We start from the raw sequence: 14,908 nt of genomic DNA on the forward strand, positions 1-14,908 counted from the left end.
GTTTCTTTTATATAGAAACACACTTGTTTTTGTACACTATGTAGTGATGTTACTGTTACTTTTAAGGGAACTGTTTTTTAGCAGTGCTTTCTTTTTCTTCTTCTTCTTCTTTTTTTTTTGTAGTTTTTTTGGCTGGGGCCAGGTTTGAACCTGCTACCTCCAGTATATGGGGCTGGCACCCTACCCCTTTGAGCCACAGGTGCCGCCCTTTACCAGTGCTTTCTTAAGAACTTTTGCTAATTCTTTGGGTTTATCATTTGCTCTCTGACCCTCAGTCTTTGTAATTGCTGGATGATATTACTACCCTATTTAATCTCACTCTTTTCTTTTTGTCTTATTTTTTTATGATGAAGTGCAGGGGCATCATTGTAGCTCACTGCAAACTCAAACTGCTGGGCTCAAGAGATCCTCTTGTCTCAGCCCCAAGTAGCTGAAACTACAGGTGTGCACCACCATGCTCAGCTAATTATTTCTTTTTTTTTTTTTGTAGAGACAGAGTCTCACTTTATGGCCCTCGGTAGAGTGCCGAGGCATCACACAGCTCACAGCAACCTCCAACTCCTGGGCTTCAGCGATTCTCTTGCCTCAGCCTCCCGAGTAGCTGGGACTACAGGCGCCCGCCACAATGCCCAGCTTTTTTTTTTTTTGGTTGCAGTTCAGCCGGGGCCAGGTTTGAACCAGCCACCCTCAGTATATGGGGCCAGTGCCTTACCGACTGAGCCACAGGCGCTGCCCTCAGCTAATTATTTTTTATAGAGATGAGGTCTCCCTCTTGCTCAGGCTGGTCTCAAACACCTGGCCTCAATCAGTTATCCTGCCTTGGCTTCCCAGAGTGCTAGGATTTCGTGAAGGAGAAAAGGTGAGAGAGATTGTTTTCTGTGTTCTTTTTTTTTTTTTTTTTTTTGCAGTTTTTGGCCGGGGCTGGGTTTGAACCCACCACCTCCGGCATACCAGGCCAGTGCCCTACTCCTTTGAGCCACAGGAGCCAACCTCTTTTCTGTGTTCTTTTTTTGGAATTCCTGTTTGCTGAATGCTAAATCTTCTGTGCTGCCTCTGTGTTTTTGTCCTTTTCTTTGATGTATTCAATTTTTAGCTTTTTGTCTATATATGTCTGGTGAAGATTCCTTGACTTCATCATCACATCCTTCAAATTGGTTAAATTATACAAAAATTGCCATTTTCGTATGTCAAAAATAGTCAAATATCAGCAATTTCATATGGTTTAATTTAACACTCAAAGTTGTATTTTTAAAACCATAATTTTAATTTTTAAGAGTATGCCCATTCTGTGATTATTCCTTTTTCATACATTCCTTTTTTTTTTTTTGGTATGGAGTACATTTCAAATTTCTTTCATATTTTCTTCAGCTCCTTTCTCTTTAGTTAATTTTTTTTTTCAGAGACAGAATCTCATTTTGTCGCCCTTGGTAGAGTGCTATGGCATCATAGCTCACAGCAACCTCCAGCTCTTGGGCTTAGGCGATTCTCTTGCCTCAGCCTCCCGAGTAGCTGGGGCTACAGGCACCTGCCACAATGCCCGGCTACTTTTTGTTGTTGTTGCAGTTTGGCCGGGGCCGGGATTGAACCCGCCACCCTCGGTATATGGGATCGGCGTCCTAGTCACTGAGCCACAGGTGCTGCCTAGTTAATTTTTTTTTCTAATCCAAACTGCAGGGGCCTTTTTTGCTTGTTTCTTGGTTGTTCTTTTTTGTTGTTGTTCTGTTTTTTGGTATTTGGAAATCGTTCAGATTGGCATCAGTTTAAGCACGGGGCAGTAGAAGGCTGACTCAGCTCTGTGGAGCTGAGCCCGGCTTGCTAAGTGTGGCCTGACTTCAGGTTGAGGGCTGGGAGCTGGCATTTCTCTAGGAGGCCTGCAAGTATCAGCATGAGACAGTAGGGCCAGCACGCATATTAATTGATCCATTTCTCTCCAGACAGTTTCATTCTATTTCTCTAAGAGAGGACTCTGATTTTTTACCTGGGGAAAGAAATTCCTGACTGCCTACCATTTTACCAGTAGGGTAGAAGTGGAGAGGATAGTTGACTGGTCCATACACAGGCCTTCAAATAATTGCCCACTTTTTGCTCAAATTGTCATCATTGTTCCACATCACACTGGCTTCTTCACTGTCCTGCCAGACTGTTCCATGCCCTCTCTGGTCCTTCATCTTGGGAGAAAGGAAGACAAATTAATACCCTAATCCCCTTTTCACAACCTGCTCAGATTTTGATTCTCCAGGAACAGGCCATGTTAATGGCAAGGGTGTGGTATGCATAATAGTTCACGCTCCAACTTGAGAAAGGAGAGTCTAGTATGACGACCCGAAAACCTAGGAACTTTTCACAGATTTTCTTTTTCTTTTTCTTTTTCTTTTTTTGGGGACAGAATCTCAAGCTGTTGCCCTGGGTAGAGTGCCATGGCGTTACAGCTCACAGCAACCTCAAACTCTTGGTCTTAAGCAATTCTCTTGCCTTCCAAGTAGCTGGAACTACAGGCGCCCGCCACAACGCCCAGCTATTTTTTTGTTGCAGTTTGGCCAGGTTCAAACCTGCCACCCTTGGTATGTGGGGCCGGAGCCCTACTCACTGAGCCACCAGCTATTTTTTTGGTTGTAGTTGTCATTGTTGTTTGGCAGGCCCCAGGGTGGATTTGAACCCACCAGCCCCAGTGTATGTGGCTGGCACCCTAACCACTGAGCTACAGGTGCCGAGTCCCTGTCAAAGAGTTTCAAGAACCAACAAAGTAACATGATCAAATGTGGGTAATCCTACTGGAATCACTTGAAAAGAACTGAGGACCCCAAAGATCCCCCTCCATCACAATTAACAGTTGACCTTAAAAAAAAAAAAAAAAACAAAAGCGCATTGTTTTTTGTTTTACTGGTTACTAGGTTAATCCATGTTGATTGTGGAAAATGTGGGAAATACATGAAAACGCAAAGAACAAAACGTAATTCTAATCTTACCAGCCTGAGGTAAACATTCTTAAAATTTTAGCATTTTATGTTTTCTATATCTGTATTTTTTTTCTTTTTTGGTTTGTTTGTTTGCTTAACAAAAATGGGATCATATTAGAGATACTGTTTTTTGCCACTTGCTTTTTTCAAATCCTGAATATTTTTTTTTTTTAAAAAAAGGGAGATACTCCCAAGAGAGCAGAAACCTTAAGCCACCTTATTAGTGACTGGGGAGTACTAGGATCCTATCACTGGATAATTGATGTGAAGGCACTGAGGAAGGGGAGTCCCTAGCACCTGGGTACCCTGCATCTGTCTGGAGAGGGTGGGGATGAAGGAGGGAGATTCTGATTGTGGGCAGGTGGGAGCAGCTTCAAGGTACAGAGACTTGTGATCATCCTTCAAGGCTTGACCAGAAGGAGCACATCGGCCTCAGATATGAAGCGTAACTGGCTAGGATTGCATCTTCTCTCAAATGGCCACAATATCTCTGGTCCTACCTGCTTTTCCAGATACCATCATTCTCCTTGCCATGGCGTCCATTTCCTCTCGCTTTGAACGTGGGCAAGTCTTTGTGACTGCCATGATGAAGAGTGCTTGTGGAAATCTTGTCACATGAATGGCAAGGCTGAGTTTAAAAAGGCAGAACAACCTCTTACTCCCTGTGGCTCTTGCCCTTGGACCCCAAGCACCACGCTGTGAGGAAGCCCAGGCTCCATGAAGAGGCCAGATGTTGGTGTTCTGGCTAACAGCTCTGATTTAGGTCCCAGCCAGCAGCTGCTGTCAGTTACCAGACATGTGACCAAAAAAAGCCTTCCGATGATTCTAGACTTCAGCTTTTGAGTCACCTGCATCCTTCCTGTCTTCCAGCAAGGCCTCAGATCTTGTGGAACAGAGAGGAATGGCCTGTTATGCGCTGTCCAAATTCCCGACCCACAGTATTCACAAATGTGAAAAATTTATGCCCCTTAATTTTGAGGCAACTTGTCACACAGCAACAGATATCCAGTAGGGTGGGCACATATGGAACCCAGCTCTGTCTGCCTCCAGCATCTCTGCTTTCAAAGCCAGAAAAGCAGTGTGCAAGATGGAGTCTGAGAAGCTAAGCTCAAGGAGTACAGCTGACCTCATCTGCTCAGCCCTCCCCCACACCCCGTTTTCTAGTTAAGGTTTCACTATGTTTGCAAGGAGGTTTGTCTCAGGAGACTCTGAGGAGGTGGTAACGCACAGGTACTAAGTGCTGTGATATTGGTGAAGGTTACTTCGATGATAGGATGCTTTCTCTGATGATTCTCTTAGATATTGTTAAAGTGAAAATCACCTTTCTGTTGTTTAAACATGTTGCCTTGTTAGGATGGAGACTACTTTGATGTTACTTCTTATCAGATAAAGTTAAAATTTTCTGTGTTGGTTTCCTCGTATTATAAACTTTATTAGAATTGTAACTGCGGCAGAACAGAATTGAGAGGCTACTCTTGCTGTTTTCCAGAATCGCTGGCCTTCTGACAAACAAAGCCTGTTTGGGCCTACACCCCGTCTCTACATATTGGGTGATGGTGACAGGTAGTCAGACCCTCTTTGCCCGGTAACACCTTCAGGCTCTATCATCTGGTCCGTGAAGACCATTGTGTCAGCTGCTGTAACAAAGTGCCACACACTTGGTGGCTTACCCAACAGAAAGTTATTTCTCCCAATTCTGGAAGGTCCAAGACTGAGATCAAGGTATGGATGGGGTCAGTTTCTTCCGAGGCCTCTGTCGTTGGCTTGTACATTGTACCCCTTGATTGCACTAATGTACACAGCTATGATTTAACAATAAAAATAAATTTAAAAAAAAATGTCTTCCTTCTGTGCGTGTCTGTGTCCTAGCCTTGTAAGAATACCTGTTGTACTGGATTAGAACCCACCCACGTAATCTCATTTTACCTTAATGGTATCGTTAAAGGCCTTATCTCCAAATACAGTCACATTCTGAGGCAAGAGGTTAGAACTCAACGTAAGTTTTGAGAGGACACAACTGAACCTGTAACAACCACTCCTAGGGCCTTCTGGGTGTCTGCTGGGCTGGAGGTCTGGCTCCTCTCCCATTTATCTAGCCTCTGTCCTCACCCACTCATCTTCTATAGCAGCCAGGGTGGGGACCTAGGCCTTGGGGCTACGTGTGGCTTTCTGGATTCTTTTTTGTTGTTGTTGCAGTTTTTGGCTGGGGCCAGGTTTGAACCCACCACCTCCGGCATATGGGGCCAGCGCCCCACAGGCACTGCCCGGTTTTCCGGATTCTTGCATGCACTTTTGACTGAATCCCAATTTTATTTATTTATGTATTTTTTATTTTTTTTGTAGAGACAGAGTCTCGGGTAGAATGCCATGGCGTCATACGGCTCACAGCAACCTCTAACTCTTGGGCTTACGCGATTCTCTTGCCTCAGCCTCCAGAGCAGCTGGGACTACAGGCGCCCGCCACAACGCCCGGCTATTTTTTTGTTGCAGTTTGGCTGGGGCTGGGTTTGAACCCGCCACCCTCGGCATATGGGGCCGGCGCCCTACTCACTGAGCCACAGGCACCACCCTGAATCCCAATTTTAAAGAACAGATCTTTTTTATAAAGGGATTTGTTTGAAGTTTAAATTTGGTTGAGGGGCTGCACTTGGGGATCTGGAAGACTACAGGTGACTTTGAGGCTGCAGGTTCCTGAATGCACACTAGAATCATCTGTTGAGCTCAAATAGCCCCGCTCTACCCCAGACCAATTAAAGCAGAAATCTCTGGGGGAGGACCCGGGCATCAGCACATTTTAAAAGCTGTTCCTTTGTGATTCTTTTCTCTTTTTTTTTTTTTTTTTTTGTAGAGACAGAGTCTCACTTTATGGCCCTTGGTAGAGTGCTATGGCATCACACAGCTCACAGCAACCTCCAACTCCTTGGCTTAAGCGATTCTCTTGCCTCAGCCTCCAGAGCAGCTGGGACTACAGGCGCCCGCCACAACGCCCGGCTATTTTTTTGTTGCAGTTTGGCTGGGGCTGGGTTTGAACCCGCCACCCTCGGCATATGGGGCCGGCGCCCTACTCACTGAGCCACAGGCGCCACCCTGAATCCCAATTTTAAAGAACAGATCTTTTTTATAAAGGGATTTGTTTGAAGTTTAAATTTGGTTGAGGGGCTGCACTTGGGGATCTGGAAGACTACAGGTGACTTTGAGGCTGCAGGTTCCTGAATGCACACTAGAATCATCTGTTGAGCTCAAATAGCCCCGCTCTACCCCAGACCAATTAAAGCAGAAATCTCTGGGGGAGGACCCGGGCATCAGCACATTTTAAAAGCTGTTCCTTTGTGATTCTTTTCTCTTTTTTTTTTTTTTTTTTTTTTTGTAGAGACAGAGTCTCACTTTATGGCCCTTGGTAGAGTGCTATGGCATCACACAGCTCACAGCAACCTCCAACTCCTTGGCTTAAGCGATTCTCTTGCCTCAGCCTCCCGAGTAGCTGGGACTACAGGCGCCCGCCACAACGCCTGGCTATTTTTTGGTTTCAGTTTGGCCGGGGCCGGGTTTGAACCCGCCACCCTCAGTATATGGGGCCGGCGCCTTACCGACTGAGCCACAGGCGCCGCCCTCTTTTTTTTTTTTTTTTTTTTTGAGGAGCCTCAAGCTGTTGCCCTGGGTAGAGTGCCATGGCATCATAGCTCACGGCAACCTCAACTCCTGGCTTAAGCGATTCTCTTGCCTCAGCCTCCCAAGTAGCTGGGACTACAGGCGCCCGCCACAATGCCCGGCTATTTTTTTTGGTTGTAGTTGTCATCGTTGTTTGGCAGGCCCGGGCTGGATTTGAACCCACCTGCTCTGGTGTATGTGGCTGGTGCCTTAGCCACTTGAGCTACAGGCACTGAGCAGTCCTTTGTGATTCTAATAAGCACCAGGGCTCAGGCCCACCAGCCTAGGGGGCAAAAGAAGGTCTAAGGAGAGCAGTGGGTCAGGGCATGGGTTGATCATCTGTGGTAGCAACTGCTGCTTTGGTGAGACTTTCAGGGGTCCTCAAACTGTGGCCCACGGGCCACATGAGGTGGTGTGATTATATTTGTTCCCATTTTGTTTTTTACTTTAAGATATGTGCAGTGTGCATAGGAATTTGTTCATAGTTTTTTTTTTTAAACTATAGTCTGGCCCTCCAACGGTCTGAGGGACAATGAACTGGCCCCCTGTTTAAAAAGGTTGAGGACCCCTGTCTCCGGAGAGCCCAACGTAATTCATATACCTCCTCACAAAATGAAGGGGACGGGATGTTAAGAGAAATGAAAAATGAGAGGTAGAGAAATATCCATCCCACTCCTTAAAATGTGAAATTCCATTACAGGACATTAAAAAGAAACCAAAAGAAGGAAAAAAAAAGCAAGCAGGAAAGCACAGGACAGTTTAGTGGAAGTGAAGAAACAGATGAGTAAGTAGGGGTTAGCATGAGTCTTCTCTATTTTATAGCTTGGTTTTCACGTTTCACTTTGGAAATTTCTAAGCGAGCAGAATTTATTGACTCTATTTTATAAAATGCGAAAATCAACGTTCACCTTCATTGTTCAGCCTGGGAGCTCAATGCACCAGCCCTCCCCTGACCAGTCCTCAGCCACAAACGCCCATCTCTCCTCTGGACAGATTTTTCCTTCCTCTTAACTCCCAGCCTTTCTCTTTGCTGTGTCTGGGGCTGGATTGTGGCTTGTGAATTGACACGGGGATGTTGCCTATTCCTGAAGTCATTCATATTGGTATTACTACAGTAAATTCTTTATGAAATAAAAATCAATAGTCACCAACATCCTGAGTAGTGAGGAAAATAATTGTTTATGGCACTCAGCTTAAGCTGTTCTGGTAATCACGTTGAAAAATACAATATTTATTCATTAGATCAAATTTAATGAGGCCTCCTGGCAGTAATTATAAAAATTACTGTAGCAGTAAATTACTAATGAGTTGTGATGTGCTTCCTACCTGTGAAGAAGGACTGGGGGTTGCAAAAGCCTGCCACCCAGATGAGCACCGGAGGGAGGGAGCCCCGCGGCCCGCGCTGCAATCTCACCCAGGCAGGGAAGGATTCTTGTGCCCAGACCACAAAAGCAAACAAGAGAAAAGACTGAGAACACCCAACCAGGGGGATTCTTGCCTCCTTCAGAGCAGGATCAAGATTACAGCGTTCTTTTTCCCAAAGGTGAGCATCATCTCAGCGCCTTGGCATCGCCGGTGTGCTGGGGCCGCGGAGGAGTGCTCATCTGATGCCTGGGAAGGACAGAGCTCCTTATTAAGGCTGGGAAATAATTCCAGACACACACTGCCCTTCAAGTCTGAGGCCTTGACTTTGACTGCCAATGCGCAGGTTCTGCTCTGCTCTTTCAAAACCAGCTGCGGAGCATAGCGTCTGCTCTAATGCAAGCACAGTGGATGGTTTTTACAAGCTCCTGGGGGTGTTTCTTCCTCCTCCGAAGTATCAGAACTGGCTGGAGTCTTTGCTCTTTTATTTGTAGCAGGGAACTGAGTGGTTTTTGTTTTTATTGTTAAGGATGCAAGTAATTTTCATTGAGAGCTTACATAAAAAAAAAAAAAAAAAAAAAGCCAGAAAATCTGATCTGAGGGCAGGCACCATTTTTTAAAAAGTATAGAGTTAAATGGAAACATTAAACTTTGGGAGGTATGGCTGGACACAGCTTTGTTGTGCAGTTTTCTCGATTAACAGAGATGGTGGCGACCAGCCTCACCACCTGGCAGGGCTATGTCAGTTCATCCCCAGTAGTCTTTGTTCCCCAGATGTGGAGCCGAGGCCTGCTATGTGGGACGGGCCACGGGCAGGTTCGGCCCCCTCATCCCGGGCAGCTAGAATTTGGGAAGCGGCAGAAATACTCTGAAGCTTCAGCAGAGCACTCTCCTCAAAAGCGAGTCTGAATAGCGGGCAGGCTGTCGTCTGGAGTGACAGCTATCTATTCAGGTAGTGATGCTATTGTCTTCTCACTTGTAACACCGAGAGGATTTTTGTTTGACTTTCAGAATTCTGACAGCATCTCAGAATGTCGCATACTCCCAGCGGGTCCAACCCCTCCTCTCACGGGGAGGGCACAATGACATTAGAGTGTACATTTTTTTCTTTAAATTGCAGATGCCTTAAAATGAAATTGTCAGGTTTGTTGGCTTGTCAGACTAAAGTATCAAGATTGTCACAGTGTATTATATCACTATAATATGATCATTGTACACGGAACTAATGAATAATATTGTACTTAGTGGTGGGACGGAGTCACATTAACATTAAAAACGGTGAGCAGACGTGCAATTGTACCCGGGAGAATCTGGGAGAGACAGCGGCCCTGTGGGGCGGAAGGCCAGGACCATGTCACTCAGGGAAGGCTAGGAAGCCCGCTGTGGAGAGGGACGGAAGGAGGTGGCCGGCTGGGGGCTGCACTGGGGCCGAAGGGAAACTGGGCGGTCCTCAGGGAGGCTGACTCAAGCATTGGCATTCCGAAAATGGTTGTTGAAGGAAGAAGAAAATGTCAGTTGGGAGTTTTCTTCACAATTAGAATCACGCACAGCTACACAAGAAGCCATCTGAAGAGGACGCAGTTGCAGCTGCAGAATGTCACTTAAGAGTCTGCCTTGCAGATGTTCTCCTTGGTCATGCGTCCAGCCACGAGCTTGTCAGATGCTGAGAAGCCCTACTACGTGCCAGGCGCCATGCCGGGCACTAGGCATCCTTTGTAAGGCTCAAGGTGCAGCCACGCACATGTTGACAAAGACGCATACTGACCAACACACGGTGTCCCTGAGGCATAAGCGGCGTGGAGGAAAACAGACAAGGGAGGCCTAGCTTATTTTGAGGAAGTGATATGGAAGCTGAGAGCTCAGGTGGGAGAGTTAGGATGGGAAAGTGCATTAGAAGCAAAGGACGTGGAAGCTTTGTGCTCCCGAAACTGAAAGGACTGGAGGGAGGCGGGGTCCCATAGTCTCTGGATGAGGGATGTGGCCTCTGGGTTCAGACAACTGGGTTTGAGTTTGGGCCAGTTTACCTCTACACTCTCTGAGTTGTCATCTTTCAGGCCCTCAGCACAAGCCCTGGCCCACTGGAGAAATTCATTCAATCATTATGGTCACTGAAGCCAGGCTGGTGAGCTTGTTGACAGGTGGTGGTTTGTTCCGTGGTAGACAGGCTTTAGGGGATAGGAAGACAGACACAGGCCTGGAAAGGCACTTCTGAGTTAGGATACAGAATAGCAAGTATTTGGATTGATTCGGGATAATCAATTTCCCACAGCAAACATTTATTTCCTTTGTTAGCATCAAGAAACATGGCCACGCACTGTAAATTGTATATTACAGTATGAGAAATGCCTCCTAGATTTGTTCAGTACACAAGCTTTACAACTAAGAAGCCCCAAATTCAATACACCATTCTCTTTTGAGAGCCTACAAAGTGGTAAATTTGAAGGGGTATTTTTTTTCCCAGGCAGATTGCTCTTATGTCTACATCTTTCAGGAAGTCTGTTTCCCAAAATGGATGGAATTTATAGAGTTTATCTTTTCCAAAAGATGCAAGTGTATTCCTCTCACTAATGTTGTTGCAAACTGCACTCATGTTTGAAGGAGGGAAATTCCCCACAAGAACTGAAAGACAGGCTTGGCTCCCGTAGCTCAGTGAGTAGGGAGCCAGCCACATACACCGAGGCTGGCAGGTTTTGAACCCAGCCTGGGCCCCACTAAACAACGACAACTGCAATCAAAAAATAGCTGGGCATTGTGGCAGGGGCCTGTAGTCCCAGCTACTTGGGAGGCTGAGGCAAGAGAATCGCTTAAGCCCAAGTGTTTGAGGTTGCTGTGAACTGTGAGGCCATGGCACTCTGCCAAGGGCAACAGTGAGACTCTATCTCAAAAAAAAAAAAAAAAAAAAGAACTGAAAGACAAATTAAATATTTGCACCCAGAGCCGTCGTAGAAGTCAGAGGCATCAGTGCTCAGCGTCTGTAGAGCTGTCCCTGCACCGCCCGGCAGCTCTATTTCTCCAAGTTCAGGAGCAGCATGGTTAGACGCAGCGCCCCGAGTGTCTTCGTCTTTCCTACCTCAGCAGCCCTCGAAGGCTACTCGAGGTTCATTTTGCACGGGTGGGTTTCCAATGTACTGATAAAGGATTAGCTTGGGCCTGGTATTCCCAGAAAATGACTTGGTTAAAACATATATTTTATTCCACTTCTCTTCACCCGCCTTATCCCCTAGTAATTCTCCATGTTAGTCATTGTCATGGGGAGTGCAGCGTACAGCATTAGTATTCCTGCTAGGTATGACATGGCTTTTTCTAACCTGTACTTCCAGAAGATCATAAGCTCTTATTTTCCGAGAAGTTTCGCCTAGAGGAAGGGCATTCACCGAGGGTCGACTGAGCTTTGTAACCAAAACGGCTGAACAAATGAGATGTGGGAATTCTAAACTGGCTTATCACTTCAAAATGCATAAGCCAGGGAGTGCTGGGGAGGGGAGGATGGGCTAAGAAGCAGAAAGAGCAGAAACAGGCTGGAGACTCACCAGTCCTGCCAGGTGCGGCTTTGTCTGGCCCGCACTGCCTCTGGTACGCGAGGGCACACGCACATTCTCATGCAGCTCCACTCTCCCTCGCCTTCAAGCCTGCTGCCCCCGAGCTCTTTTTACAGTGCCAGGTCTGAGTGTGGCTGAAAGAGCCATCTGCAGAGCCTGCTCCATGCACATGGTCAGCTCTTTGTGGACGCTGCTTACTGGGGGGACTTTAGAACTCAGCCTCTTTGTCCCGTAGACCGCATACTTCTGTGGGCTTTTTCCCCCTAAATTGAACCACTCCTGTCCCTAATTGTGTCACTCCTGCTGTCACCTCTAGCCATCAGAGCCGGTGGCATGGTTCTGATTGTGTTGCGATGCGTCCTTGAAGCATTCTTTTTGTTTGTGTTCAATGGCTCTCCTTCAGCTCACAACACAGTGGTGGCAATGGTTTCCTAGGGTCACCCATTCTCCTCTGAGGACCAGCCCAGAAAAGCTCAGTCATAATGAACGGGGCTTCAGACGGATGGACACACACACATGGGCTTGAGAGCCCTCCTGGCTTCGGCCACTCTAACAAGATTTTGTCATTTGTAGCTTTTGCACATTGGAAAAACTTTCATCTCTGAGTTTCTATGGGCTATAAATACTTGGTAGGTTAAAAAGGAATCATTCAGAACATGAAATCAACATAACCTGTCACGTACACAGCAACACACCTCCATGGAGCCCTTCAGCTTCTAGGCCAGAGCTCCAGGAATCTGAGACAGGGTTTCCTCCATCTCATTGCTCATTCACTTCCCTCCAGGCTGGACACTGGTCTGGGTTATGACCTCTTTTGGTTGGATATTTTCCTAATGAGGCAGGAGGATTAGGTCTCCATGTTACTTACACCTTTTAACCATGAAGTGAAAACTGTTGATTTGGTTGGGATTGGGGAAAATCTTTAGAATGCATGGAAAACATGATGTGGATATTATATATCTAGCACTAATTGAGAAGAGTCTGGCGAGGGAACTTCTATCTTGATCCTGAAAAGTCGCTACGATTCTGGTCTTTATGACTTAATTTTTTCTTATTAATTGCTTTTTTTTTTTTTGCAGATTATCAAATAAATATGTGATTGCTGGAAAACATTTAAGTGAGATAGAAAGAGAAAAATAAAAACCAATGATATCTTCCAAAGACAGTATTCTTAACATCTTGGACCTGTCTTTTTTTTTTTTTTCTAATTGAGGTATAATGTACATAGAGATAGGTGCACTACTCATAAGTGAACATCTCAATATTTAAACAAATCTTTATTTTTTTTTATTTTTCACTTAAATAAATCTTTAAAAATCCTATATGCCCATGTCACCATCACCTAGATGAAAATATTTCTTGTACCCTAGCAAACTCTGTTGTATCCTCTCCCGGTGACACTGGCTTGGAGGTCCCTCCTCCAGAGGTAACCACTTTCTGATTTGTATGTAGTTTTGTATATGTATCACATTTGTATACTTTGTTATTATATTTCTATATCTTAGCTTTTATACTTTGTATAAAAATGTGTATACATGGGCGAGGCCTGTGGCTTAGTGGGTAGGGCACCGGCCCCATTTACTAAGGGTGGCGGGTTCAAGCCTGGCCCCAGCCAAACTGTAACAAAAAATAGCCGGGCGCCTGTGGTCCCAGCTACTCAGGAGGCTGAGGCAAGAGAATCACCTAAGCCCAAGAGCTGGAGGTTGCTGTGAGCTGTGATGCTATGGCACTCCACTGAGGGTGACAAAGTGAGACTCTGTCTCTTAAAAAAAAACAAAAAAAAGTGTATACATCACACATGTGATGTATAAAATGTGTATACTTCACACATTTTAACAAAAATGTATCAAACTATTCATGCACTATTATAACCAGATACTTTTTATGTCATAATGAAAATAGAAATATTTACTGTATCATATTTATAAAATAAAAATTTCATACAGTATCACTTTCTATAATATCAATAAAATCTCACATTTATATTGCATATAGATATATAATTTACACAATTGTCACATATGTTATCTTTTTGTCGATAAGTAGAAAGCTAAACAATCACTTTTAATTGCTGCATCGCATTGTTACATGGAGCATAATTTGTAAAGTATTTTCCTAATGGACATTTAGCATTTTTTCCTTATGATTATATTTTAAAATTACCATTAGGATAAAATCTATGAAGGTACCTATTTCAAAGGCTCTGTGATCCTATTTTGCTAATTATGAGTCTTCTTAAATGCTTCACCATTTTCCTATCGTCCATCTCCTTTGTTCCATTTCCCTCTCGTGCGTGTATTCACCTGGTGGCACGCTGAAGGGTTGTGTGTGCATTCTACCTTACTGTTATTCCAGCAGAATCCAGCCTAGTCTTGGAGCAGAAGATGTAAAGTATGTTCGGGTCCACACACCATGTCATATAATTTTTTAAAAGTCATTAAAAAATTCTCACCAGATTTCGTTTCTAGTTGGAGAATTCCTCACAGATCACCCAAGTCTTCCAATTTATAATAGGGGGAGAAATGTGTCTTGCTCAAGCCCTCTGCCTGAGTGAAGTTGTAATGTCACCCCTTCCACTTGACCGAAAGCCCCTCCACGAATACACACGGTGCATTTGCCTCTGCTCTAATCCATGAATATCACCGCCCTTGTTTCCCAGCTCCAAGCCCCAGGCTTTTTGTGTAATACTCCCCGCTTTTTATTAGGAGTTAGATTGTCTCTCACAGAACTCCAGTGCTGTGAGTTGGCATGTCTGCTGAATTTTCAAATCAGGGGTTCATTTTCCTGGTCAGTTATTTCATTTAATTTTTAAAGACATCTTTTATTTCCAGTCAAAAAAAGACAAGAAGAAAATAATTCTTAGAGATATGTGTTTAAAGTAAAAGGGGTTTTTATTAGGATGTTTGTTTACATCCACACTACAGAATTCTTTTTAGTCTAGAAGCCACAGGGATTATTATTTTTTTTTGTTATGGAATCCCTAGATCTTTGTGGGAGGCCTGGAAGCACCAGTTTCTCTTCCATTTAAACAAATTCAATTCAATTCACTTGCATTGGCAGAGCACACCAAAATCTTAATTTTCTCAGCCATGGAGAGCAAAGTCGGCTTGGGAGCTTTTTAAACGTGGATTTTTTTTTTTTTTAATTCTAACACATACCCAGAAAAGAAAAACATACCTTATTCTCTAAAGCAAGGAAGGTACATGAAGTTTCTTTCCTAAAACCCTTCTTGGCCAGGAGATTATGGGTGAGTAAAAGTAAGTATATGTTTCTTATTGGCTTAAAAGAAATAGGAAAGTAAATAAATACTTGCTTTTAAAAATTCAAACAAACATCTGAAAATGGAAAGAATATAATTTGGTCTTGGATGGTCTCCTTACCTGAGAGTTAATCATGAATAGT

This window comes from Nycticebus coucang, chromosome 7 (assembly GCF_027406575.1).
Source record: "Nycticebus coucang isolate mNycCou1 chromosome 7, mNycCou1.pri, whole genome shotgun sequence".
NCBI classification, from domain to species: Eukaryota; Metazoa; Chordata; class Mammalia; order Primates; family Lorisidae; genus Nycticebus; species Nycticebus coucang.